At 42.0% G+C, this 25,781-nt stretch overlaps 1 protein-coding gene across 2 annotated transcripts in view; it reads left to right on the forward strand.

Annotated features, from left to right (window-relative positions):
- The first annotated feature begins 9,830 nt into the window (after positions 1–9,830).
- CDKL1 (cyclin dependent kinase like 1) overlaps positions 9,831–25,781 on the forward strand; it is a 41,311-nt gene continuing 25,360 nt past the window's right edge. The window contains exon 1 of one of the 2 annotated variants that reach the window (XM_072116019.1): positions 9,831–9,957. The gene's annotated coding sequence lies outside the window, so the exon portion shown is untranslated. Of the gene's footprint in view, positions 9,958–13,653; positions 13,674–25,781 lie in introns of those variants that run through there. The other variant, XM_072116020.1, reaches the window with a different exon arrangement.

The following is a 25,781-nucleotide window of genomic DNA, read 5'->3' on the forward strand; positions in this document are numbered from 1 at the left end:
GTGTCAGGGGGCCCCGGCCTCCAATTTGACACACTGAAGAATGGACGATGTGCACCATTATATGTATACAACAGTGCACATCTTCCACAGTACTCAGTTGGCACCTCAGATAAGAAATGTCATACAAGGGGGAGGGGCCAGAAGATTGACCGGACTAGGTATCTCTCTAATTCCTGTCTACTTCTCTAATGTGGTCAGTAGCTACTGGAACCGATCTGTGTAGGTGTGGAAATGTACACTACTCAAAAAAATAAAGGGAACACTCAAATAACATTTAGATCTGAATGAAACATTCTCATTGAATACTTTGTTCTGTACAAAGTTGAATGTACAAATTTATTAACCAATGGAGGCCTGAATTTGGAGTCACCCACAAAATTGTAAGTGGAAAAACACACTACAGGATGGTCCACTTTGATGTAATGTCGGTAAAACAAGATAAAAGGAGGCTCAGTATTGTGTGTAGCCTCCATGTGCCTGTATGACCTCCCTTCAACGCCTCGGCATGCTTTTGATGAGATTGTGGATGGTCTCCTGAGGGATCTCCTTCCAGACCTGGACTAAAGCATCCGCCAACTCCTGGATAGTCTGTGGTTACGTTGGTGGATGGAATAAGATATGATGTCCCAGATGTGCTCATCTAGCAACCAGTCCATAGCTTCAATGCTGTACACTGCTGCATTAGGAGGAACCCAGGGCCAACAGCACCGACATATGGTCTCACAAGGGGTCTGAGGATCTCATCTTGGTACCTAATGGCAGTCAGGCTACCTCTGGCAAGCACATGGAAGGGCAATGCAGCCCTCCAAAGAAATGCCACCCGATTGTTGCAGACAGCAGATAGCTCTCCACGGCGCTCCAGACTCTTTCACGTCTGTCACGTTCTCAGTATGAACCTGCTTTCATCTGTGAAGAGCACAAGGGGTCAGGGCCAGTGGCCAATCCTGGTGTTCTCAGGCAAATACCAAGCATCCTGCACGGTGTTGGGCTGTGAGCACAACCCCCAGACACATGCATATTTTTGGCTGCTGGAGGTGAATTTGTAGTGCTCTGGCAGACTCCGCAAACCTTCTTGCCACAGCTCCGTTGATGGGCAATTATGGATGAGCTGCACTACCTTAGCCACTTGTGTGGGTTGAAAAGTCCATCTGCTACTACGAGTGTGAAAGCACCACCATCATCCAAAATTTACCAACACATCAGCCAGAAAGTAGAGGTCATAGGTACTGAGAAGTGGCCTGTGGTCTCCACTTGCAGAACCACTGTTGTCTAAGTGGACAGTTTGATTTCACAGAAGCTCGATTTACTTGGTGTTGTTTAAGTGCTCCCTTTATTTGTTATTGTGACACTGACCTTTGCTCATTATTAGCACACAAAATGCTGCCCACGTCATACAACAGGGAGTGCCACCTGAGGCAAAAATCTCCTCATGGGCAGTGTGCCCCTGGTAGTGGTCCCCATTTAGATGTCTGCCTTGCCTCTCTTAATTAAACCCCTGAACACAGCATTTGCAGAAGCTGTGAACTCGACCTTATCCTAAAATGAATCTCTAACCCTTATTAGGAGCTGCCTTTTATTAGTTGTTTTTACAGCTTGTTTTTTTTTTCCAGCCAGTAGGAGGCATGCTTTCCATGCATTTGCAATTTAATGCATATTGGAGATATTATTACATTGTAGTGATTGTAAAGTGTAAGCCATGTAGATAACAACTGAAAATAACTGACACCATAATTAATATAATTGGATAATAATTTAATAAATAATTAAAACCATACAAACCATACACATTTATAAAGTTCCTGATTATTAATTTACTGATTTTTGGATTTTTTAAAATTATTTCCCTGAAAATGTGATTTTGCAGTGCAAGCTCCTGTAGTCATACCGCGCAGACACCATCCTGCATGGCTTCAGAATATTAAACACTGTTTCTTGAATAACTGCAACTAGAAAATTTTGTCATATCTATAACAGTGGTATGGATTGGGAAGTACAAAATGTGTGTGATTTGTACATTTTTTATTTTTTTTGTGTGTTGGTATGGTTTTTTTTACATTTTTATTTAGACTATTATTTCTTTTTTTTTTTTTAATAAAAGTTTATTTTATTTATTGTGTTTACATCTTTTTAAATTACTTTGTCCCATAAGTGGACACTGACGGTAGATTGTATTATGGAGCGCATTTTATGTCCCTGACAGGCATCTACTAGGCCAGGCCAGCGTGGACTGAGCCGAGCTGGAGTATAATACCATCAGCACCCTGATGTTTCTGTGGGGTGCTGATTGGTGACGGAAGGAACTAGCTCCCTCTGCACCGCTTAAACACCATGGTCCATGTTCGACTGCGGTGTCTAAGTGGTTAAACACCCAGGATAAGAGCTTTTCCAATCCTGGGTGTTAGTGTTGGGGCTTGGCTATGATAACACACCCTGGCACATAGAAAAGCGTTGCATCAAAAGAAGTACCCTTAATGGTCACCATAAAAACTTTACACAGTAGTCATTAAGGGGTTAAAGAGGGTTTCTAGGGTCTTCCACTCCTAGTGATATATTGAATTTCTAGTTACTATTTGGACAGTGCGGGTGCAACACCAAGCACCCATGCCAATCAAATGCATAAGTGTAGCCAACCCATTGTAGATGTTCCATCTGTGGTGTGGAGGCTGCCCAGCCACACTGCAAATGCAGCTCTCGTAGGAATAAATTAGACCTGTGCCTGTAGCATGGCCTGATGGGTTACATATAACACACGGAGCTATGTTCTTCCACCTCCATCTGTAGTGTATAACAGCTGAGCCTCACATCATTCTTTTCTATGTGCCTTTTCACATTTCTATTTTTTTCCTGCTTAGTGGTCCGTGGAAAGAATTCTAGAGACTGTGGGGAAAAAACCTGAAATGTGGAAAGGCACATGGAAAAGAATGGTTCAGTAAGGCATCAGTGAAAAACACTAGGGGCAGGAAGAGAAAAAACAGCCATATCTCCAAAATATTATGTGTTTTGTTTTAGTAAAGGACTTTCAGTGCCTGAGGGTATGGTGAGGGTGAAGGCCGGCAGTAGGAGACGGCAAACTGCCAATTTCCCAGGGCCCCTTGTACTAAAGGGAACTTTTGTGGGCAAAGGATGTAGTGCTCATTTAATATCTCCTGGTTGAATGCCCAGATGGAGATGCTTATCATATATATATATATATATCTGTCATCTATCTCCTATAATTTGTCTATTTCCTATCTATATATTTGTCTATTTACCTATATATCTTCTATCTACCTATCTATCTCCTGTATATTATCTATCCATCTATTGATCAATCTTTTATCTCGCTTTTTTAGCTATCTATATATAATTACTTAATATTTATACATCTATAAATCTATATGGTCTTTCATATTTATCTTCTATTATCAATCTACCTATCAATCTCCTATAAGATTTTACTACAGTCCCATATTACACATTGCCTCACCATACCACTGCTTGTAAACAACAAAGTGTTATTATTGTGCAGGACTATTGGGAGCCTCTGATTGAATGTGACTGTTCATAAAATAGTTTTATTTTTGGGGCCTTAGGGGCTTTAGGTTTAGCCCAGGGTCCCACAGGGTCTAAAACCGGCCCTGCCCTAACGCACTTGTCTTCGCAGTGAAATGCATGCTATCAGTAAGCAATCGCATGCGTTTCACTGTAAATGCTAATGAGATTGGGCAGAGGCACAGCCCCCTGCGCCAGCATTGCACCAACCAGCGGTATGTGTGACCGTACCCTAAGGCTTTTTGATGCAATAGGGGAGCAAATGCTAGACTGTTTTAGCTGGGCTACCAGAACAACTAGCATTGCAACGTTGTCTTACATATGTCCTTCAGTATATCCAATTAGCATGTGGGTGGTTTCTAGTTGACAAAATCAACAATAAATGCTTTAGTTGCATATTGGATGAACATTTATATGAAGTAATGTTTAGTAGTCCACGCTGTCACAAGTGCTTCATAAGATGATGTTGGACCAAGATTTACCCAATCTGTATAACTGAAATCGCTACGTGTATATTGCAGGTAGTGATCTCATTTCATTGCGGTTTGGGTCCTTTTCAGTCACCATAGGGACACGCTGCTCACAAACATCATTCATTGCTTCCTGAATGTATAAATCAAGACTTCAGGGACTCGTGTCCTTATTAGTAAGGCTCCAGGAGACAAAGTCGTATTGATAATTGGAGTAATTTCCTCACCACAATCTGTGAACAACTAGAGGTGGCTGTGTTCTAATTAATGGCAAATTTTCCAAGCAATTACTGGTATATGCTCATAAGAGGAGAACAATTAAAAGCACAATCAAATATTGCAACCAAAAGTCTCTATGGCCCATACAAGCCTTTAACGTCCCAGGCTTGAGTTTTCGTAAATGAATACAATGCAAGCTGTCATGTGTTGGCTCCCTCAATGCTAAAATTAAAATCTAATGCAATTAGTTGCAGGAATCCATGGATGCTTTATTGCTAACAATTGCTTTACATGTCAGTGAAAGCTGAGAATAATATGGGGATCATTACCGATATAGACAAAATAATCTTAATTATGTATTGTTTATCACATAAATGTCATACTGGTTGTCACCCAGCTTTCCTATTGTCAACAGGATACATAGACAGTTAAAAACAGTGAGGAAAAAATCCTTTAGAAATTGGTTTGTTTTTGCATCACGTGAACTGCAGATTCCTCTGCTGTCATCCCCTGCAGTTAGCTGGAAAAGCAGTACAGCATGACCCCCCCCCCCCCTTTTAGACTATTTTGACATACCCACAAGATAAGTCATAAATATATGAATGAGGTTCTACATTTTTGGAATGGATTCCGGGCTGAATGGAGACTGTTCCGCACATGGAAGTTCCAAGCATATAGTGTGTGCTATTTCCAGCTCTTAAAGGTTGTTGAATGGTTAGTGGCTGTTAATCATAGGATAGGTACGGGAGAGGATAGGTAGGACCTATATCTAGTAGTGGATTATAATATAGTCTGTTTGGGAAGTAGTCCAGGGCTAAAGCCTTCTAGGGTACCCATGGCCACCCAAACCACCCACCTAATTTTAGACTGAGAAAGGCCTTCACCCATGATATCCTCCTACATCTGTTCCTGCTCTTAATATTCATGTACACATTAGCCCTTCAAGGATCTTTGAAGGTCCTTCAAAGGTCCTGAAAACGCAGATTGCAAGAAGGCAGAAAGGACACATTCTGCAGTACCATATGTAGTAAATTCTGGACTTGTAGGGGCTATAATATTTATACAGCCCTGGGTCCATGGCAGTCTTAACCTGCCCCTGCCTATATCTATCATCTATTTATGGCATATTATGTGAATATGTGATAAATATTATAGATGAGAAAACCACTTTAGGGCTTATTCACATGGCCGTCTACGGGGGCGTACATGCGGCCGCATGTATGTCTCCATAGACGGCAATAGCAGCACGGTAGGGATCCGGGGCGCACACCGCAAAAAGATAGAGCATGCTCTGAGTGTGCGGCCGTGTGCCGCTGTTTTCTATTGAGGGAGGAGGGGTCACCTCCTCCTCCTCTCCAGCACACGGCGGTATGCCCACACGGCAGGCATACCGTGTGTGAATGTACCTTAAAGAGGACCTGTCACCCCAAATTAGTACCCCTATCCAAACATACCTACTGAATCTACTCCCCGGCCCCTTTCTAATGCTGCCCATTTCAAAGTCCTGGCATTAATCAAACTTCAGTAGTTGGCGCTATAGCACATGACACCTAACATACTTTATGTCCGATCGACGGACAAGCAGTCCAGCTTATTCATTAGGGGGCCGTCCAGGCACTCCTCTTCTCCACAGGCCACCACTCCCCCGGGCTCCAATTCTCCCGCTGCGCGCGCGTAGTAGATGCCGGGAGCATGACGCCAGCAGCTCTTGTGCACGGATGCCACAATCGCCGGCATCTAGTGCAAATGAATAGAATTGGAGCCCGGGGGAGTGGCGGCCTGTGGAGAAGAGGAGTGCCTGGACGGCCCCCTAATGAATAAGCTGGACTGCTTGTCCGTCGATCGGACATAAAGTATGTTAGGTGTCATATGCTATGGTGCCAATTACTGAAGTTTGATTAATGCCAGGACTTTGAAATGGGCAGCATTAGAAAGGGGCCGGGGAGTAGATTCAGTAGGTATGTTTGGATAGGGGTATTAATTTGGGGTGACAGGTCCTCTTTAAAGACAGAGACATACTGGACTATATTCTGTATATTCTTTTGCTACGAAAAACCAGCTGACGATTCTAAACTATTTTGTGCTGCCCTTATTTTGTATAGAAATGGGTTGAGATTTATATAAATCCCATCCATTATGCTGTCAAAGTAAATCCATACTGCTGCGGCTAACCGCCAGAGGTTATGCCATTTGTGCCCCTTGGCTATTAGCATTTTACATGTTTTCTTACAGAAATAGTGCCATATCTATGATGCATGTATTGCATTGCATCTCAATACAAAGGAACAAGGCTAACCTGAAATACTATGCACATGTGGACAGGTTTGTCATTGTTTATGTATAAGCACAATGTTTTTCTAATCTTTTACAACCATTTCATCAATAAGTATGAGGTTTGTATTCAGGTCACGGAGACATTGGTTAATCATTAGGCTATGCAAAACTTTTTTGTTTTTAATTAGTAACTCCCCCTGGACAAATAAAGTTAAACTCTTCTGTGAATGGAAACACTTATGTATCTTGCACACATATAGGCATACATTGCTTGGATTTTTCTTCTCTTTTATGTGGCACATGTGCAGTTTTGTAAAAAAAAATGTTTGCCTAAGACAACCTCCTTTCAAAGTTTTCCATGGGCATGCATTCTACAGTTTTCTTCTGTTATAATTCGTTTACAGATGTGAAAGCCGTGATTTTTTTTTTAATAAAAAAATCTATTTTTCCATTAAAACGCATGGTGCTACTTACCGATCACATGTGTTTCAATGGAAATGCATATGTGATTGGGCCGAGCCTCACCCACTTGCATTGCGTTTCTAAATGCAAATGCAATGTGTTAAAGCAGCCCAAAAGTGTTCCCTAATTTTGATCAGTGTTATTTAATTCATCAACATTTTTATTCAGTGCTTTAGAATACTGTATATACAATTTATGAGATAAGCTGAAAATACTGCTATTTTACTCACGTTAGGATATATTCACATAGGACTACACAATGACCTTGTGATGTTGGTTAATTGTGTCTCTGATTTTAATTTCAATTGTATATTTAAATGACCTTCACACACTAGGGAATTAATTTATAATGGTCATTTTAAGTTAATTTATAAATTAACACTTAATTACATTAAGTACAATGTATTACATAAAAAATACAATTTTCCACGTTTTGTAACTTTAACCCTCGAATTATATTGTATAACTTGTATAACTTATTGTATAATATTTACTTGTCCCTAGTATGCAACAAAAATATCACCTTTTAGCCAGGCTCAAGAGAGCTATAACAATTCAGTCAGGAAACAAACATAACACATGATAACAGATCAGATGAAATACCTATAAAAGGTGTAACCTACGCAAGTTCTAAGGGACCTGACCACATATGCTAAGCATATAAATACATGAATACCAAGGAGCAAGTGGATAATAAAAAAGGCAGGCAACTAATTCAGACCCTGGTTGTGCAAGCCACTTCCTCAGGGGTATCTCCTCAGGGGTATGATACCCCTGAGGAATTCGCGACAATCAAGGTTACACCATAATTTTGTTATGCGATGGGACCTCTGCTTATCCTAAGCGGGGGGGCGGTTCGTAAAAATTGCGTTCTATATTTTGGCGCAAGGCCTTGCAATTTACTAGTAGTCCAAGTTCCTTTTTGTACACAAGTGGTGAAGTTATCTCACCATGTAGTGTCTATACATGGTGAAGTACAGAAGCTTTTTTGTCACTAAGTTGTCCAGGATTCTGGTGCATTTTTCTCAGTATATCTCCCTCTTTCTGTTCCTAAACGGGTTACTTGAAATCAACTTCAGGTTTTATTCATAAATAGTCACAATGATTTTGACCCACAAATTAACAATGCCTGCTGATAAAGGGTTACAAGTCCTATTCATATCACCTAAAATTAGCTTCCAGTGGGGCACTGTACCTTAATTACAGATGGTTTTCTGATATGCAAATTAGCTTCCCTGACTCATGTCTAGTGTTTGTGACTCATCTCCTCTCAGGCTGGTAGTGAACCACGCCCCATTATTCTGACAGCTCTGTGTCTCTCCAAATCCCTGCTCTGCCTCCTTGTAGTTAGGGACCTCCTGGAGGATGGAAAGGAGGAGAAGACCATGGAGGCTGCTGTGACTTCATGTGGTCAGATGACAGTTTGCTTTTATTAAGAGGCTAAAGGACCTGAGATGAAGTGACATGACATGAACTGTGACCAGTAAGGAGGCAAAAGGCATGGGTAGGATTAGATGGGAGGGGCCTGCCAAGCAGGACACTCCCCCGCTGATGCCAGGTGATATAAGATAAAAGGTTGTTCATATGGATGTAAGCGAAACAATTTTTAGCTAAAAGATGGGGGTGAGTCAGTGAATAGAGCTCTATAGGAACCTGTCACTGGCTGTATATGTGCAAATGTGCTGACAGGTTCCCATGGCCTGGGGCCCACTACACACACTGGCAATATAAGCATACTCAGTTACATCGGCATGCTTGTTGCCGATGTAATTGAGAGCTGGGCCCCACTCACACTGCCGGCGCGGCTGACAGGGGGCGGCACCGCAACCGGATCGTCACAGAACATAATTACATTGGCGTCACCCATGTATTTCTGGAGCAGAGCGTCTATCACTGTGCAGGACGCTGGCCGACGACGTGATGACTTCACATCTACTGACTACTGCTGCACAGAAGACACTGTTCTGAAGATGTAGCAGAAGAGCGGCGAGCCCCAGAAGAGATGAGGAAGAAATCGCATGCAGCCCTTGAGGTAAGCTAGCGTTTATTTTTTTTCTGGCCACTAATGTATATTTAATATAAGATAATATAAGAGGCTGGGAAGGGGGTATATATTAATGAATGAAGCCTCAAGGGGGTATATATTACTGAATGGAGCCTGGGGTGGTATATTAATTAATGGAGTTCAGGGGGTATATATGTTAATTAATGGAGCCCTCAGGGTGTCTATTACTTAATGGAGCCCAGGGGTATATATTAATGAACGGAGCTTGGGGGAGTATATATTAATGAATGGAGCATGGGGGGTGTATATTAATTAATGGAGCCTGGGGGGCTTTATATACTTCATTAATGAAGCCTGGGGTGCTGTATACTAATGGTCTCTACTAATAGTTTTATTTATGAGTCAAAAAAAGGTGAAAGGTTCTAATATTTTTGAATAAATGTTTTCAAACCTCGTGGAGGTTCTTTTTGCCACTGATGAAAAATGGTTAAATTCTTATGGTCTAAGTCTAAGACCTAAGTAAGCTCTGGCCAAGGTGATGTCATCTAATGATGGAAATCTCATTGAGGTCTAGAATACAATGTTGACCAATAGATGTTGGCAGACTGAAGGGAATAAAAAAAAATTCATTTTTTTATTTTAACAGTATTTTTTAGAACAGTATATTTTTATTTTAAAATATAATAAATAATACCATGATACCAAATAATAATAAAATACCATGAATTTGGACCAATCCCTGTAGTGTGCAGCAGCCTGTGAGGTTTCTTCTCCTCAGCAGGTTGTAGCTGGAGGCAGCACCAGCAGCTGGACACTAAAGAATGTTTCCCCTGTGGCGGGAGAGAGACAGCGACCGCTGATTGGCTGGATCAGCAGAGGGCGGTGCTTATGTTGCTATGGAAACGGCCATACGGAGCGCGGCTGCTGTCAGTAAGCGGTCACTTTAGTAGAAAGGTCCCTGAGGTATCGCCGTGTGTACTGCCGCCCTGTGTGCAGGTAAGTGGCCCTCATTGTCATAACCTACCTGTACTGCGGGCTCTGCGGCCACAGCAGCCGCGAGTATTAGTTACACTGCAGGTTGTGCTTGTAATGCACAGAGCACGTAGTGGTGTGTCCTCTGTATACACGGAGAGCAGTAGCCTCGTGTCACCACACTGTGTAGTCAGTATATACATCATAGGATTATTGTCATATCTACACATCATAGTGTAAGGACATAGACGATGTGCTCCAGCAATAACCAGATTATTCATCAGTCACTTATCTAGCAGTCCATATTATTTTACACTTATAGTGTAGTAGATTATGAGGAGAAAATAATCTATCATGTAGCTGACAACTCTATCTATCTATCTATCTATCTATCTATCTATCTATCTATCTATGTAAAGTAAAAAGCGGGCAGCACTCCATGGTTCAAAATTTCAAAATAAAAGGTGAACTTTATTGAACAAGTGGCGACGTTTCGGTGTGTAACACCTTCATCAGGCTTGATGAAGGTGTTACACACCGAAACGTCGCCACTTGTTCAATAAAGTTCACCTTTTATTTTGAAATTTTGAACCATGGAGTGCTGCCCGCTTTTTACTTTATTTAGCTACAAGAGGATCAAGCCAGACCCCTTGGGGGCGCTGCACCCCTCCTTATTAGGAGTCCATAAGATTGTGCTGACTTGGATTTCACTTCTTCTATCTATCTATGTATCTATCTATGTATCTATCTATGTATCTATCTATGTATCTATCTATGTATCTATCTATGTATCTATCTATGTATCTATCTATCTGTCTATGTATCTGTCTATCTATCTATCTATCTATCTATCTATCTATCTATCTATCTATCTATGTATCTATCTATGTATCTATCTATGTATTTTAACTATGTCTCTCTTATATATCTGTCATTTATATATCTATATATTTAATCTATATTTCTATGTCCTATATATCCATCCATTTATCTCTCTTATGTATCATCTATATATCTACATATTTCATCTATATTTCTATGTCTTGTCTATCTATCTATCTATCTATCTATCTATCTATCTATCTATCTATGTATCTTAACTCTCTCTCTCATATATCTGTCATTTATATATCTACATATTTAATCTATATTTCTATGTCATATATATCCATCCATTTATCTCTCTTATGTATCATCTATATATCTACATATTTCATCTATATTTCTATGTCTTGTCTATCTATCTATCTATCTATCTATGTATCTTAACTCTCTCTCTCATATATCTGTCATTTATATATCTACATATTTAATCTATATTTCTATGTCATATATATCCATCTATTTATCTATCTATCATCTATATATCTACATATTTAATCTTTGTCTGTCTTTTCTATTCAACTATCTATCTATCTATCTATCTATCTATCTATCTATCTATCTATCTATCTATCTATCTATCTATCTATCTCATATCTATCATCTACATATCATCTATTTGAAAACTACCGTATATATCTCTATGACAACTATCTAATCATCTAATTATCTATCTATTTGTCTTATTGGTTACAGCAGTTATAGAGTTGTCATTGTAGATTGATAATACACGACACTCCAAATGTGTTTATTATCATCTGTACATATTATGGATTTGTGCTTCACAGGTCCATAATATGGTTCCACACCCATACGATATTATTTAGATATCATTTCATCATCTTTTCTAGATTTGACTTACTCCCAGAGCTAGCATACAGTGGCACATGGACTGTTTACATGTCTGTAGGTGCCCATGTACACATTTTGCAGTTTTCTCTTGTGCATATGCAGCAGATTGGTTCCTGGCAGGTTTCATCAAGTAACTTTACTGACATAGGCAGAATTTCCGCAGTAGTAGTTAGTAATGAATAGAAATCTGTTAAAAATTGACATTGACCCATAGGGCGGTTGTTGTGTCTTGCATGACCTGAGTGAAACATTTTTACGAATTGGCAGCAGATATTTTAAGCACTCCAAGACATACTGGTGGGTCACCTTGCTATTTCCCACACTGGTATCATGGATGGGGAGTTTTTGTTGTCATTGTTTTATTATTTTTTATTTTGTAAACATTTTTTAATATATTTATTTAGATTTGTTACAGCAAATAATATGATCAGTAATTTTTATCATACTATTATATTTGGAATATAGAGCAGTGGTATACAATGTGTGCATTTGAGCTGTTGAAAAACCATAATTCACTGCCTGTAGTCTGTAAACTGCTCGACTGCTATAGGTTGGGAACCACTGGCATAATGTACACAGCAATGTCAAATCTCACCTTGTAAAGGATACTTTCCATTTTTCCTGTCTTTTATTATTTTAATATCAGTTGTTTTTGGGCTTGGCGGACGACAATACATTACTCTTTGGTAAAATGATTGGTAAAAATTCCTGTCAATACGTAGAATGGAGGAAGACGTCCTTAACAGACAACCCAGTCTGTTTTGTTGCAGCAGATGTTCATTGACTGCCCAGTTATCTATGAAGATATTCAGAGAGGAGACTTTTACTTTGGAAAGTTACCTTGCCATAACACAAGTAACAACTTTGATCTCCTCTGTGAAATGTTACTTACCTGCCATCTATACAATCATGGTACACAGTGCCCTCCGTGTGTGATCAAAGCCTTAGGCCTCCTTCAGATGAACTTGTGGCACAAATAACAGATTTGTGGTCCGGATATGTCATCAGCGTGAAATCGGTGGCTGCGCAGTATTTCTGCAAAACTGGTCTGGTCTCATCTGTATGCCAATTGTTTTGTGGTTCAATAAAAAATGGGAAGCTGGTAAATGATTCCACTAGTTTGTCCCAGGACATGACACATTATCGTGTTACCCAGTAAATCTACAAATGCAGCCCACACGGGCATGGCAGCGCCGTGGTGCCCATATTTTTCACATTTGCATGGACTTCCGTTGGAAGACTTGAGCCACAAACACTGGCAGAAATGAGTCTTCAACAGCCTCCACACGGATCCTTGAAAAACTATGTGCATGAAATGTTTGTCAGTCACTGTGACATTGCGATTGGGCCAAACCCCGCGCCTATGCGTTTGCATAGGGTGTGAATGCATGCTTACTAAAAATTTTTTTTTTTTTGGAATAATTTATTTTCTTTGAACACAATGCAGTTGTGAGAAAGATACCAAGATTTTGTTATAGTTCTGCAATTGGTATAATTTTTCTGTAGATGTTTTATTACTGTTTGCACTACTCACCTCCTTCATTTCCTTTCTAAAATTCCCAAATCTCCCCCATTTGGATAATTCATACCATACATGGGACATCTACCACCAGGATGAAAGACTGTATGCAAATGACCTTGTGGGGCTCCAGGCTCCATTAACATCTAAGGACTCTGGAGCCCCTTAGCCCCTACAGTCCTTCATCCTGGTGGTAGATGCCCTTTAATGAGGTAAAAATTGATGACAAGTTCCCTTTCATCTTTTTTCCTGAAAATCTTCACTTTCTTCTTATTTCCTAAAATTCCTGAGCCAGTGAAATGCCCAGTTCTCACTGTTCATTCTACGCTCCCTCCCTCTGGAGGCGATATAATATGGTCGTGTTGACAGGAGCTAGTGAGAGAGTCAGGATAGTTGAATAAGATCTGGTTGCTTGGCAGGTGCAGTCAGTATGCATCTGATGTCTGACAAGTGTCCTGGCCGGAGAGCCAAATCCATTGCCTTGGGGGTAAGGGCTTTTAAATTGCACATTTAATCACCCATACACTCATCGGTGTACAGAGCATAGGCATAGCTTTCACAGGCAGCAAAATAATGACGGTCACTTGCTGCCGCTATTCACTCAGCTTCATGGTGACTCTTTGCTTTGCGCTTAGCTGCCATCACACCATGTATTCATATCTATAACAATGTAGTAATGGAATATTCACTCATATTACAGTTATGCACATTCTACACACTAATCCTCATGTGGTTACTATACAAAATCTGACGGTTTATTTTCTCGGACACGTATGTCACATCTGAGGGACAGATCACAGACATGAAATGCATGTGATATCATAACATTTTGTTTGTAAATAATCTATTTGGTAAATATTACAATAATTTTTAGTGACTTTCCACTTTTTCACTTCTTAGTCCATTTATGATGTGGATGGACATCACAGTACGTGTGCACACGGCCATGTCCTCACCTGTGCCTTACCTACGTAGCATATGCTTGAGTGTAGGAGGGAGGTGGGTGAGTGCACCTCAGTCCTGCCCACTCGATAGGACACCGAGCAGCCACACCGTAAATCTGGCAAAAGATAGGACACACGCCTGCATGGTTCTGGCACAGTGCAGTGGCTATATGGCCATTCAGACAAATGACCATAATAAACATTGAGCCAATTAAGTGAATGTGATTTTGGCATGCATATAAAAACATTATGGTACGGGTAACACAAGTCCGCAAAAAAAAGTCCATAGGAACTACCTTATCATAGAATATCATATAAATAATATCCTGTTTATTTATAAGTGTCCATATTTTTTCTATTTTGGAGTTCCGCTAGTCTTTGTCTAGTGATATAGTAGTATAATATCACTAGATAACAGAAAAACAAAATGTAAAAAAAATTAATAACCATATACACAAGGGGGACACATTGATAATGTATATCCCCATGAAATCTTTGTCTTGATAGAGCGTATGTCTGTTGTATGATTCCCATCTCCTGCGACTAATGGTTACGTTGTGTTGCAAACAGAGATTATAAAAGTAAACTAAAAAGAAAAGAAAGTGAGAGAGGAAACTAGAAGCGTAGTGTACAAAGTCGGGGCGTATCGGTTCACCAGAGATGGAGCATCTAATGTCAGTGCTGGAGCCTGATGGTCTGCAGTTTGCATGAGCCTCAAGGCCTCTGTTTGTTCAGAAGCATTAAATTACACCTCAACTTCACACTTTGACAATGAGCCAATAACTCGGCGAAAAGAGATCCGACTTTATATGCTGAGGTCTGCCCCAGAGAAAGTAACCATGAAATCCTGAGCCAGACATGGCAAGCCTGTGTCCTGAATGATTCCCTGTAATAATGCTGCATACATGACAGTGCTGTCATTTGTAGTGCACACATCAGTGTTGTCTTTTTCTTGTGCTATTATGCCGGTATAAATGCACAGGTAGTGGGGATGGTAAAGCCACATTATGTGAGTATTGTGACGCCTTTAGCAATTTTCCCACGCACCCTAAAGCATAAAATGCAGCCATAATTTATAGTAATATTAGATATCTTAGTGTACCTTTGGCTGCACATATTATGTTTTTTTTTTTCCAACAGAAAATTTTTGGTGCAGGCAATTTTTTTTTTCTATTACAGGCGGTCCCCTACTTAAGGACACCCGACTTACAGACAACCCATAGTTACATACGGACCCCTCTGCCCACTGTGACCTCTGGTGAAGCTCTCTGGGTGCTTTACTATAGTCCCAGACTGCAATGATCAGCTATAAGATGTCTGTAATGAAGCTTTATTGATAATCCTTGGTCCAATTACAGCAAAAATTTTGAATCTCCAATTGTCACTGGGACAAAAGAAATAAATTTGTCTAGAACTTCAATTATAAAATATACAGTTTCGACTTGCATACAAATTCAACTTAAGAACAAACCTCCGGACCCTATCTTGTATGTAGCCCGGGGACTGCCTGTATTTGTCTTTCCATGTTTTGCCTTTTATTGAGAAGATGCCTAAAACTTTCTTTCATTTGTGATTTGTACATGTTGGAAGAATTGACTTTTGTGACAATCCATTTAGTATTTACTGGTTCCCCAAAGCCTAGTGGATTCCACATGATATTACTGCGTAAATAAGCTTTAGTACGTGCAAGAAATAAATTTATGAATTATTTATCAGGGAGTCTCAAGGAATTCCTACTAAATAATGACAGGGGAAACGCCACATCCAATAGTTTTATTTGTTCCCTATGTAAGATAAAACATAATACATTTGAATGAATGGTACATGGATCTATCAAAAATGGATTCCAGGCTGATGCAAATCGACCCGGAAAAACTGAAGAAAACGCCAGTTTTTTATGGCTGAGAACGGGTTTGATTGTGTTGCATGCATCTATCCTTAGGGCAGTTGCACACAATGGGGGAGATTTCTCAGGGCTTGTACACTACTGGCAGGGCCTGGAGTGCAATTGTACGCCCCTGCAGCCGGCCACTATATACATAAAGATGCCAGAGCCTCCAGGGTGGGGCTTTTATTATACACGTCATCAGTCTGTCAGTTCAGTTCAACTTTCCTGTGTTTGGGTTAATAAATGCAACTGAAACACTGAGCACATTATTCAAATGAAACTTCTATGGATCTGCCCTAAAAGCCACTGAGACCAAAATTCACATGTGCAAGTTGAAGTCCTTGATTGTCTCATACAGGAAAAGCTAATCACCAGAACGCGGTTACCTCCTTGTTTCTGACATGCACAGTGAGCAATGGAGTCACAGAGGCCACATGAAGACGCTCACATGATTCGGGGTCTTTCCTGGCAAGAAGCCAGGTATATTTTTAAATCTTTTTATGTTGAATGGCACGAGGGATTATTTTGTGGAAAGATTGGGGATCAATGGTGTTAGGGATTTTTATGCAGGGCCCCAACAGCCCTCTTGACTTTTGTAAGGTGAGTCCTAATTAACCCTTTCATGATTGAACACAAAGACCAAGACATGTCAATCTCTTAGTCAGGATCTTCTCTCCTTTAATAATCAAAATGCATAATATATATCAGACAGAAGAGTCATCAAAGGGGTGTGAATAGTATACTGCAAAGCTATTGGACATCAGCATATTCTGGGAAAAAAGTGAATTAATTGTGCTCAGTTCTCAGAGACCTTGTTTACAGCCATGCTTATCTACACAATGGCTCCTAGAAGCTTCTTCATAACCAAAATAAATAACAAGAATACAGAGGCCCGGAGGACGCTAAGAAATGCCAAGGATATTGTGAAAAGGCAAACAACAGTTTAAATGAGAAAAATAGCTGAATTAAAACATTTAACTCTATAGCTTCTAAAAGGGAAGCATACCCCCCCCCCCCCCAAGGTGGCCTCTTTATCTAAGATGGCGGACAGTAGTCAAGATGGCGTCCGAAACCAGTGCGACCTCCTTAACAATTCCCCCCTTTTGAGCTTTGCTGGCCTGTAATTCCGTCCTGAGCGACCTCCTCAAGCTCCAGGTACCCACAGGTAGGCTAAGCCCGTACCTGCTGGACTTGTTAACTCTTCACCAGATCCCCCAGAGGCCAGTCACTCAGGGGTTATAGGCCCGCACACTCAAATCACATCACTGAGTCCCCATAGTCCATAGGTTTGTAAACAGGCAGCATCATCCTCCGCTCCGGGCACTTCTCCTGTCGTGGACGGCCATCTGGGACATGGTGGACTTGATGAGGGGGACCACACGACACGCAATAAGTGACAAGAGCAAAATCACAATCCCCAACATCACCCCCACTTACAGGAAACCCTTCCAATCCCCCAACCACAAAGTGAAGGACAAAGTGTCCACCCCAGAGTTTCTCTTGAGTTCCCTGGACAGTCCTTCAATCTTTTCACGAGCATGGGTAATGGATCCATAGGGGGCGATGTCATCTGGGATGTATATGCGACAAGCCACTCCCACCATCTTACAGACTCCTCCCTTCTCAGCAAGGATCATGTCCAAAGCCATGCGGTTCTGGGAAGCATCTCGAATATATTCCCAAATCTCTGTGGATTACAATAAAAAAACTGTTACCCAACCAACATCTTTGCTCATAGCTCTCTGGGGAATAATGGACTCTAGACCTGCCCATATCTGATTGTGGGCCTTGTACTCTTCTGGGACCCCCCTTGGTGCTCCCACTGTATCCGTATAAACGTTGTCATCTAGGTGCTTCTCTCCGACCTCCAGAATCCTTTGGGATTCTCTACCTTTTCTTATGTGTCTGATCAACCTTATCCCTGGGGATCACGAGGAAGGAATGCACAAGTTTTATCACCGTACACTCACCTTCCCAGCCTCTAGGCCTGACCTGACTCTCCTATCCCCACAAATACTGTACACATCAGACACTGCTAATACAGGGTTACCTGTGCTGTCAATGTTAAAGAAGGTCATTGTCTTGTTGCACCAACCGTAGGTAAAGTCTCCTACCCTGGGGGCATCCTGGTCACCCCTATAGATACAGTGATAGTCATGGTTGGGGTGTCCCTGAGCATACAGTCAGTCAGAAGAGACCAGCTAGCAAGAAGTAAGTTTGCAATAGAAAGTGTGGAAGCGTGCTGACTTCCCTCTAGCTTCACAGACGTGGCACTGGTCAGCAGGACTTGGAAAGGACCATCGTAGCGAGGCTCCAGACTCTCTCTTTGGGGTGTCTCTTTACCACCCGTAGTCTCCAGGCTTCAGGTTATGCGTCCTGAGGTCTCTGTCTGCATCTGAAAAAGGAATCAGAAACACTTTTGCCGACCTTTTTCAAGGCCTGGCTCAACTGTGTGGCATGTTCCACCTGGTTTCCTGCCATCATCTCTAGGGTCGGTGGGAAGTAGGGGCTTAGTCTGGGTGCACAGCCAAAAAAAAAGTACCTCAAAGGGGGACAATCCCATCTTTCTGTTGGGTGTGGTCCTAACTGAATGGTGGGCAGCAGGAAAGCACTCGCTCCATGGTTTCCCTGTTACTTCCATGGCCTCCTGGATCTCTAACTTAAGAGTGCTGTTTAGTTTTTCAATCCCACCACTAACTTGGGGAGGGCAAGGGGTGTTCAGGGCCTGTTCTACACCCAGGAGGGACAAGGTTTCAGTCTTTACCTGTCCAGTGAAGTGGGTTCTGCGACCGGACTCTTTGGTCTCTGGAAGTCCAAACCTGCAGAAAAATCTCACTCACCAACTTCTTGGCTGCGGCTCTGGCAGTAGCCTTGGTCATGGGAGAAGCTTCTGGCCACCCTGGAAAGAGATCAATGCACACAAGCACGTATTCCTACGCACCACTTTTTGGTAGCTGGATAAAATCCATCTGCAGTCTCTGGAAGGGATACAGCAGCTTGGGTGTCACCTTCTGTGGGGTCTTTACCACCTTACCCGGGCTGTGGCGGGCACAGACTATATAGGCTTTCACTACTCTAGTGACAGGGGTAGTAATGCCCGGGGGAAAACCACTGGTGGTTTGTGTGCACTAGCATGGCCATTTTGGATGTGTGTATGTGTCTGTAGGCTACTTGACTTACTGTCGGGTGCAGGGCTCCGGGCAGGCACACCCTCTCTCCCAGCATCCAGGTCCCATCGGCATCTGGGCTCCAGCTTTCCTCCACACTCCCTTCACTTCTGATGACTCTCGGGCCACCAGGGACTGGAACACCTGTGGATCAAACTTTTAGCTCAGAACTCACCGCTGAGACTTCAGGACAGTCTCTGGGCTCCATCTGTGCAGCTGCCTTCGCCATCCCGTCAACCACATACTTGCCCTTGGCTTGTGGAGTTACCAGATTGTGTGTGCTTTTACTTTTATTATCCTCACCTCTTGTGGAAGTAAGAGAGCATCCATGAGCTCTTTAACCAGCGTGCCATGCTTAACGGGGGTCCCTGCAGAGGTGAGGAAATCTCTAGCCTTCCATATGGGTTCATAGTCGTGTTTAGACCCCAGGACTATACCTTGAGTATAGATGTTCGCCCTTTTACCTTCCACCAGCTGTAGCACTTCCCTGAGTGCCGTCACTTCACCTCCTGCGCTGACCTGTGTGGAGGGAGTGGTTCTGCTTGTACTACCTCATGTGCGCCACTGACCACTGTATATCCAGCATAGAACCGTCTGTCTTCTCCTGCAGACCTGGAGCCATCTATGAGAAAAACTCAACATCTGGGTTAATTACCCTTCTCTCCCCCCCTCTCTGAATCCTGGAAGACTGGTGATAGAATGAAGGATTCAGAGCTGTGCACCTTATCAGTGTATCCTGGGGCATCTGGAGTGCACACTGGAGTCTGAGCTGTCTGGCCTTTGCTCAGATGCTTGGGCTGTACCTGGGTGAGGACACTGTGCAAGGTATGTGGGGTTTGCACTGTAACTGAGTGATCTAGGATCTGGGATCAGCTCACTGGCCTTGCTGAGCAGATTGCTGGCTGCAGCTACTAACACATGAGGGGCTCCCCACACGACTGAGTCTAACCGGGCCTAATAGTGGGCCACTGGGGAGGCCACCACATTCCTGGGCTAAGACACCTGTGGCCTACATACTCAGTGCAAAATAAAATAAAAGGTCTGGTTCAGTGGCATGTGCCCAGGGCCAGGGCAGACAGGATTTGCCAGCTTAAGGCTATGGAATGCATCAACTGCCTCCTGACTAAGGGCAAATGGGGAAGAGGCAATGCAGTCAGAAAGGGGCAGCATTGGGCTGGAGGCAGCAGACCTTATCCCAGGCCTGCAGGAGCTGGCCAGTCCTAGAAACATGTGAAGAGGCTTAGGGCCTCAGGGAAGGGGTATATTCTGGACTGCCAGCTTTCTTTCCTCTGCCAGGTATCTTGCCTGTGGCTGAGAAGCAGTGGCCTAGGAAGACCACCTTCTCCTGGCAGTACCGGAGTTTGTCTCCGGAAACTTTGCAATCCTCTGGAACAGAAAGCACATAAGGTCAATAAATGCATCCTGGCAAACAAAAACAGTAGGTCCTCCGCATACTGAAAAGGAGAACATCCAGTAAGGGGCTAGTCTGCCAGTCTACTCCCTGTAGGGCCGTGGGGTATTGGCTGGGTGAGTTTTACCCCCCCTTGTGGGAATCTACATCAGGTATACTGGAATACTGAACTGGTAAAGGCAAATAGGTACTGGCAATCCTCATGTAGGGGCACAGAGAGGAGGACATTTGCCAAATCAATAACAGTGAATAATATGTCACTCTCAGGGACTGCTGCCAGTTTGGGCTAGGGACCACTGGGCTTCAGTACACTCACTGGCAGCTTGGAGGTCATGGACCATGCTACATGTATCCGGCTGTTCTTTCTGAGTCTTCTCTTGACCGGGAATGGGCTAAAATCATCATCGGACTAGCAGGGGAGAGTTCTACAATGAAAGGCGATAACTCTGTGTGGGGGGGCTGTTCTCGCTGACATCCATGTCCGTAACCACCCCCCTTGTCTTGCCCTGTGGGGCCGTCTCCGCCACTCACTACAGTAATGTCTCCTCCCCGCAACGCCCACTTGGGTTGGTCGGTTGAGACTTCCGGAGATGTTGTCAGTCTCACTTTGGCGTGGTCTGTGAAACATCCTCTATTCCCTCTGAACGTCAATGTGTCAGAGTCCCTCCACCACATCTCCAGTCCAGTGTTCTGTGCTTCCTATAAAGTTCTGGCCAGACTCCAACGTCTCAATAAAATCCAGGTACACTTAAGATGGTTTTTAATCAAAAAGGAACAAAAGTCAGTCCTAGGCTCTGTAATATAGTTGGGGGCTCGTTCTTGCTTAGTCTGTTCATGGGGTACACAGGAGGACATCACATCATACTGTATCCCTGTTCCACAATCAAATAAATTCCTTCAAGTCTTTTTTAGATTGTCAGGGAGAAGTCTAAACGCAGCGATCTACCCCTCCCAAATGTAAATGTTCTCACTAGCCTGTAAACCACGAGATAACAGAACACAGATTCCAAGCAACTCAATATGGAGAAATTCAGTTTTCCGTGAACATCAAGGTCACTATTGTCTCTCTCGTAGATAAGAAAGACACAGCATTCAGGCAAAGCCTTAAACTTACATGTCAGTCCTTTACAAAACAAAACGCAGCTCCAACAGCCCCCACCCTTCTGTTAACCCCTTAAATGCCAGAAAGCAGGTACCGGAGACATTTTAACACTTTTTATAGTAATTTTTCTCTAATTGTCGGGATCCATAAATTTGAATAATACTCAAACAACCTCCATCCCTCACTCCCAAGACCCCTAGCAGGCACCCCAAGCATGGTCAGCTGTTATCCTACAAAGCCCCACAACAGCTTTTACGGCTGCCAACAGCAATCAACTTTCATCGACTTGAAGGGAATATAACTTAAAATGGACGCCACTGAAAAATAAACTGACTTAAGATGGCCGCCACTGAAGAATGGTAGGGCGTGTCATCTTCTTTAACCACCAGATACAGGGGTGGAGTCTGGATTACAGGGGCCATTTTTCACTCCAAGGAAAATATAATTAAATCTCTTTTTCCTCAAATTCTTTCCACATCAAAAACTTTGAAATGTCCCTTATTGCCTGTCTCTTTCTTCATTGGGCACGCAGAAGAATCCCAGTCACTCTGTCCTAGTCCGTCCGTCAAAGTCAGAGGCTATAAGTGTCTGTTTTGCAAATCTGATCAAGTTTTCTCACTTGTACAATCATCAGATCATCTGACACATCCTAAATCCTTCAATACTACTTCTCACTTCAAACACAAAACTACCAGCCCTTATGTCCGATCATGTCAACTTACACTTTTCCATCAGTCCTACTGAACTCAACAACCTTCTATCTCTGTGCATCTTTCCCCTCATTGTGGGACACAATCTTTCTTCTTGCCTGCAATGCACTTGGCTCTATTCCAATTCACTACTCATCACAAGTGTCCATAATCACAATACTGTCAAAGGAACCTGTCCCCACAGACTCAAGAGGGTCTCACAACGGATGCCGACACCTCGATTTACTGACCCCAAAGAAACTAGACACCTGAGTCTTCCACAAAGGACCCTAGACTAAGTCACTGCCTGACTGGACTGACGCTAAACTAAGTCACTGCCCTCAGACTGACCCTGCAGGTCGCTCTCCTTCAGACTCGACTAGTTCTTAGTCATACGAGACCGCTCAGACTCCCAAAGAAAGTCTGTGGGCAACCCTCAATGACAAAACTGTATCATTGACACTATGACAATCACAACAGAATATCTACCACTTTAGCACTACGGACATCTAAGGGTTACTCTTCCCTGTCCCACAGCTCCAACCAGATAACACCACAGACTGTCTGACCATCCGTCACTGTCCAGTCTGTCCAGTCTCTGTCCATCACCTTACAAAGTGGTTCTTTGCCAAAAACTATGAGCTTAGGTTACAGTGAACAACAGTGGCAAATACATAACACAGAGACAGTCTTACCCGGTCCGTCCAACCAGTGAACCAGAAGTGACATATCAAGGTAGACAATAAAAATTAATATCTTACCCTGAGAGCTCTCTGGTCAGTTCTGTTCACCAAGCCGGCGGGGACACTTCACGGAGGCTGTCTCGGTGTTGTTGTTGTTTACTCCTAAGCCCACCCAGGGATGCCAAATATTGTTAGGGATTTTTATGCAGGGCCCCAACAGCCCTCTTGACTTTTGTAAGGTGAGTCCTAATTAACCCTTCATTGAACATAGAGACCAAGACATGTCAATCTCTTAGTCAGGATCTTCTCTCCTTTAATAATCAAAATGCATAATATATATCAGACAGAAGAGTCATCAAAGGGGTGTGAATAGTATACTGCAAAGCTATTGGACATCAGCATATTCTGGGAAAAAAGTGAATTAATTGTGCTCAGTTCTCAGAGACCTTGTTTACAGCCATGCTTATCTACACAATGGCTCCTAGAAGCTTCTTCATAACCAAAATAAATAACAAGAATACAGAGGCCCGAAGGACGCTAAGAAATGCCAAGGATATTGTGAAAAGGCAAACAACAGTTTAAATGAGAAAAATAGCTGAATTAAAACATTTAACTCTATAGCTTCTAAAAGGGAAGCATACCCCCCCCCCCAAGGTGGCCTCTTTATCTAAGATGGCGGACAGTAGTCAAGATGGCGTCCGAAACCAGTGCGACCTCCTTAACAAATGGCTAAATTGCTGAAAACCTGATGACCGTTTCCCTTTAAGCTCCTTGCTAATTCATAGCTTGATCCTGTTGTGGTCCTCACTTACCTTTGTTTCTGTAGACTAGTGATGTGCCCCATTCATCCACTGTATGACCAACATCTAAGGACAATACAAAAAAAAAAACAACCATTACTCTCTATTTATTTATAAATAAAATATCCCCCCCAAACACAAAATAGGTATTGTCACGTCTGCAGCGACCTTGGCCAAGCATCTATTAAATTATTATACTCGTATTGTCAGGGATTTAAAAAAAATTAAAAATAAAAAACTTATTGCAATTTTAGTGCTTCCTACCTACCAAAAATATGTAATAGAAAGCAATCAAAAAGTCCCCAGGGTTAATGTACCCTAGAGGGTCTAAAAAACTAAAAAAAAAAGAGAAGTTTCAAAAAAGTTTTAAAAATAATTAAATGTTAAAAACCTAAAAGTTCAAATAACCCCCCCCCTTTCCCTAGAACTGACATAAAAAATAATAAACAGTAAAAGTCACAGACACAATAGGTATCACCTTGTCCCAAAATTTATGACAAGATCTATCAAAATATAAAAACGGTTATTGCCAGCTGTGACTCCCATTACGGAAAATGGCGCCCAAATGTCCGAAACGTGACTTTTACACTATTTTACTTTTCCTAGAAAAAGGAATAAATAGGTGACCAAAATGTTGCACAGTCCTCAAAATGGTAGCAATGAAAACGTTGGCTCATTTTGCAAAACAATGACACTTCACACAGCTCCGTGCACCATAGTATGAAAAGGTTTAGCGTTAGAAGATGGCAAATTTTTTTTTCTTTTTTGTACACATTCATTTAATTTTTGAAAATGTATTAAAACACAATAAAACCTGTATAAATTTGGTATCACTGCGATCGTATCGAACCAAAGAATAAAGTAGAGGTGTTATTTAAACTGAGCCCACAAGCATTTTTTTTCCCAACTTTTCCACATTTGGAATTTTTTTTCCAGCTTCCCAATACATGGCATGGAATAATAAATAATGTGATGGAGAAGTAAAATTTGTGACGCACAAAATAAGCCCTCACACGGCTCTTTAGACGGAAAAATGAAAAAATTAAGGATTTTTGAAGGTGGACAGCAAGAAATGAGTGAAAAAACCTGTGTCCTTAAGGGGTTAAGATGTAAATGAACACAAAGCAACACAGAAAGTGAGCTGAATTACAAACTATACAATTTAGTATTTTTGTCTCATATTCAGACCAGCTACTATGCTTGACTGAAAGTCCTCCCTTACTGAAAGTGCATAAACTTCAAAAAATTGACAATATTTTCTCTATGCTGCCCCAAGAAAGAAAAGGAAACCAGTAAGATCAAACATTTCATTGTGTTTCACGCTTGTAATTAGTGATAAAGCACTTTGTATGAGCTATGGACTGCACTGTTATCGTTACTTTGGGACCCATCGGCTATACAGAAAAATCCTTCAGCAGCCTACTGATACTAAAGTGCTGAGAGTGATGCACCTAGGTAAACTGGTAAACTGGCAGCACTATTAAATGAGATCCAATAACAGAAGAAGCCCCCAGTACTTTTACCCCGGGCTTTGGTTGCAGTTTAGGCAGTATCTTTTTAGTGGTAGCAGTGATGTACACTCTGTCACTGCTGCACCTTGAAAGTCTTTAATAAACAATCGGATGTGACCGGTTAATGGCTGCCAAACCGTCTGCGGTCGTGTACAATAAATCTACCAGTGTAATATTTAATTGAAAGATGTAGGAAAAAATATGTCAAAATGAATAAATGAATTGAATTCTTTCCTTGCAGCCCTGTATAGTTTTGCTCTCCTTTGGTCTTCTTTCTCCACCACTTTGGCTATTCAGTTAAACAATAGCTAGCAGTGAATGGAGAGACATAAATTATCCTCTTATATCATGCTCCATCTATTTGTGCATTGGCTATTTACAATAAATTATTCTCCAACTG

This window comes from Engystomops pustulosus, chromosome 7 (genome assembly GCF_040894005.1).
Source record: "Engystomops pustulosus chromosome 7, aEngPut4.maternal, whole genome shotgun sequence".
In the NCBI taxonomy this organism is placed as follows: Eukaryota; Metazoa; Chordata; class Amphibia; order Anura; family Leptodactylidae; genus Engystomops; species Engystomops pustulosus.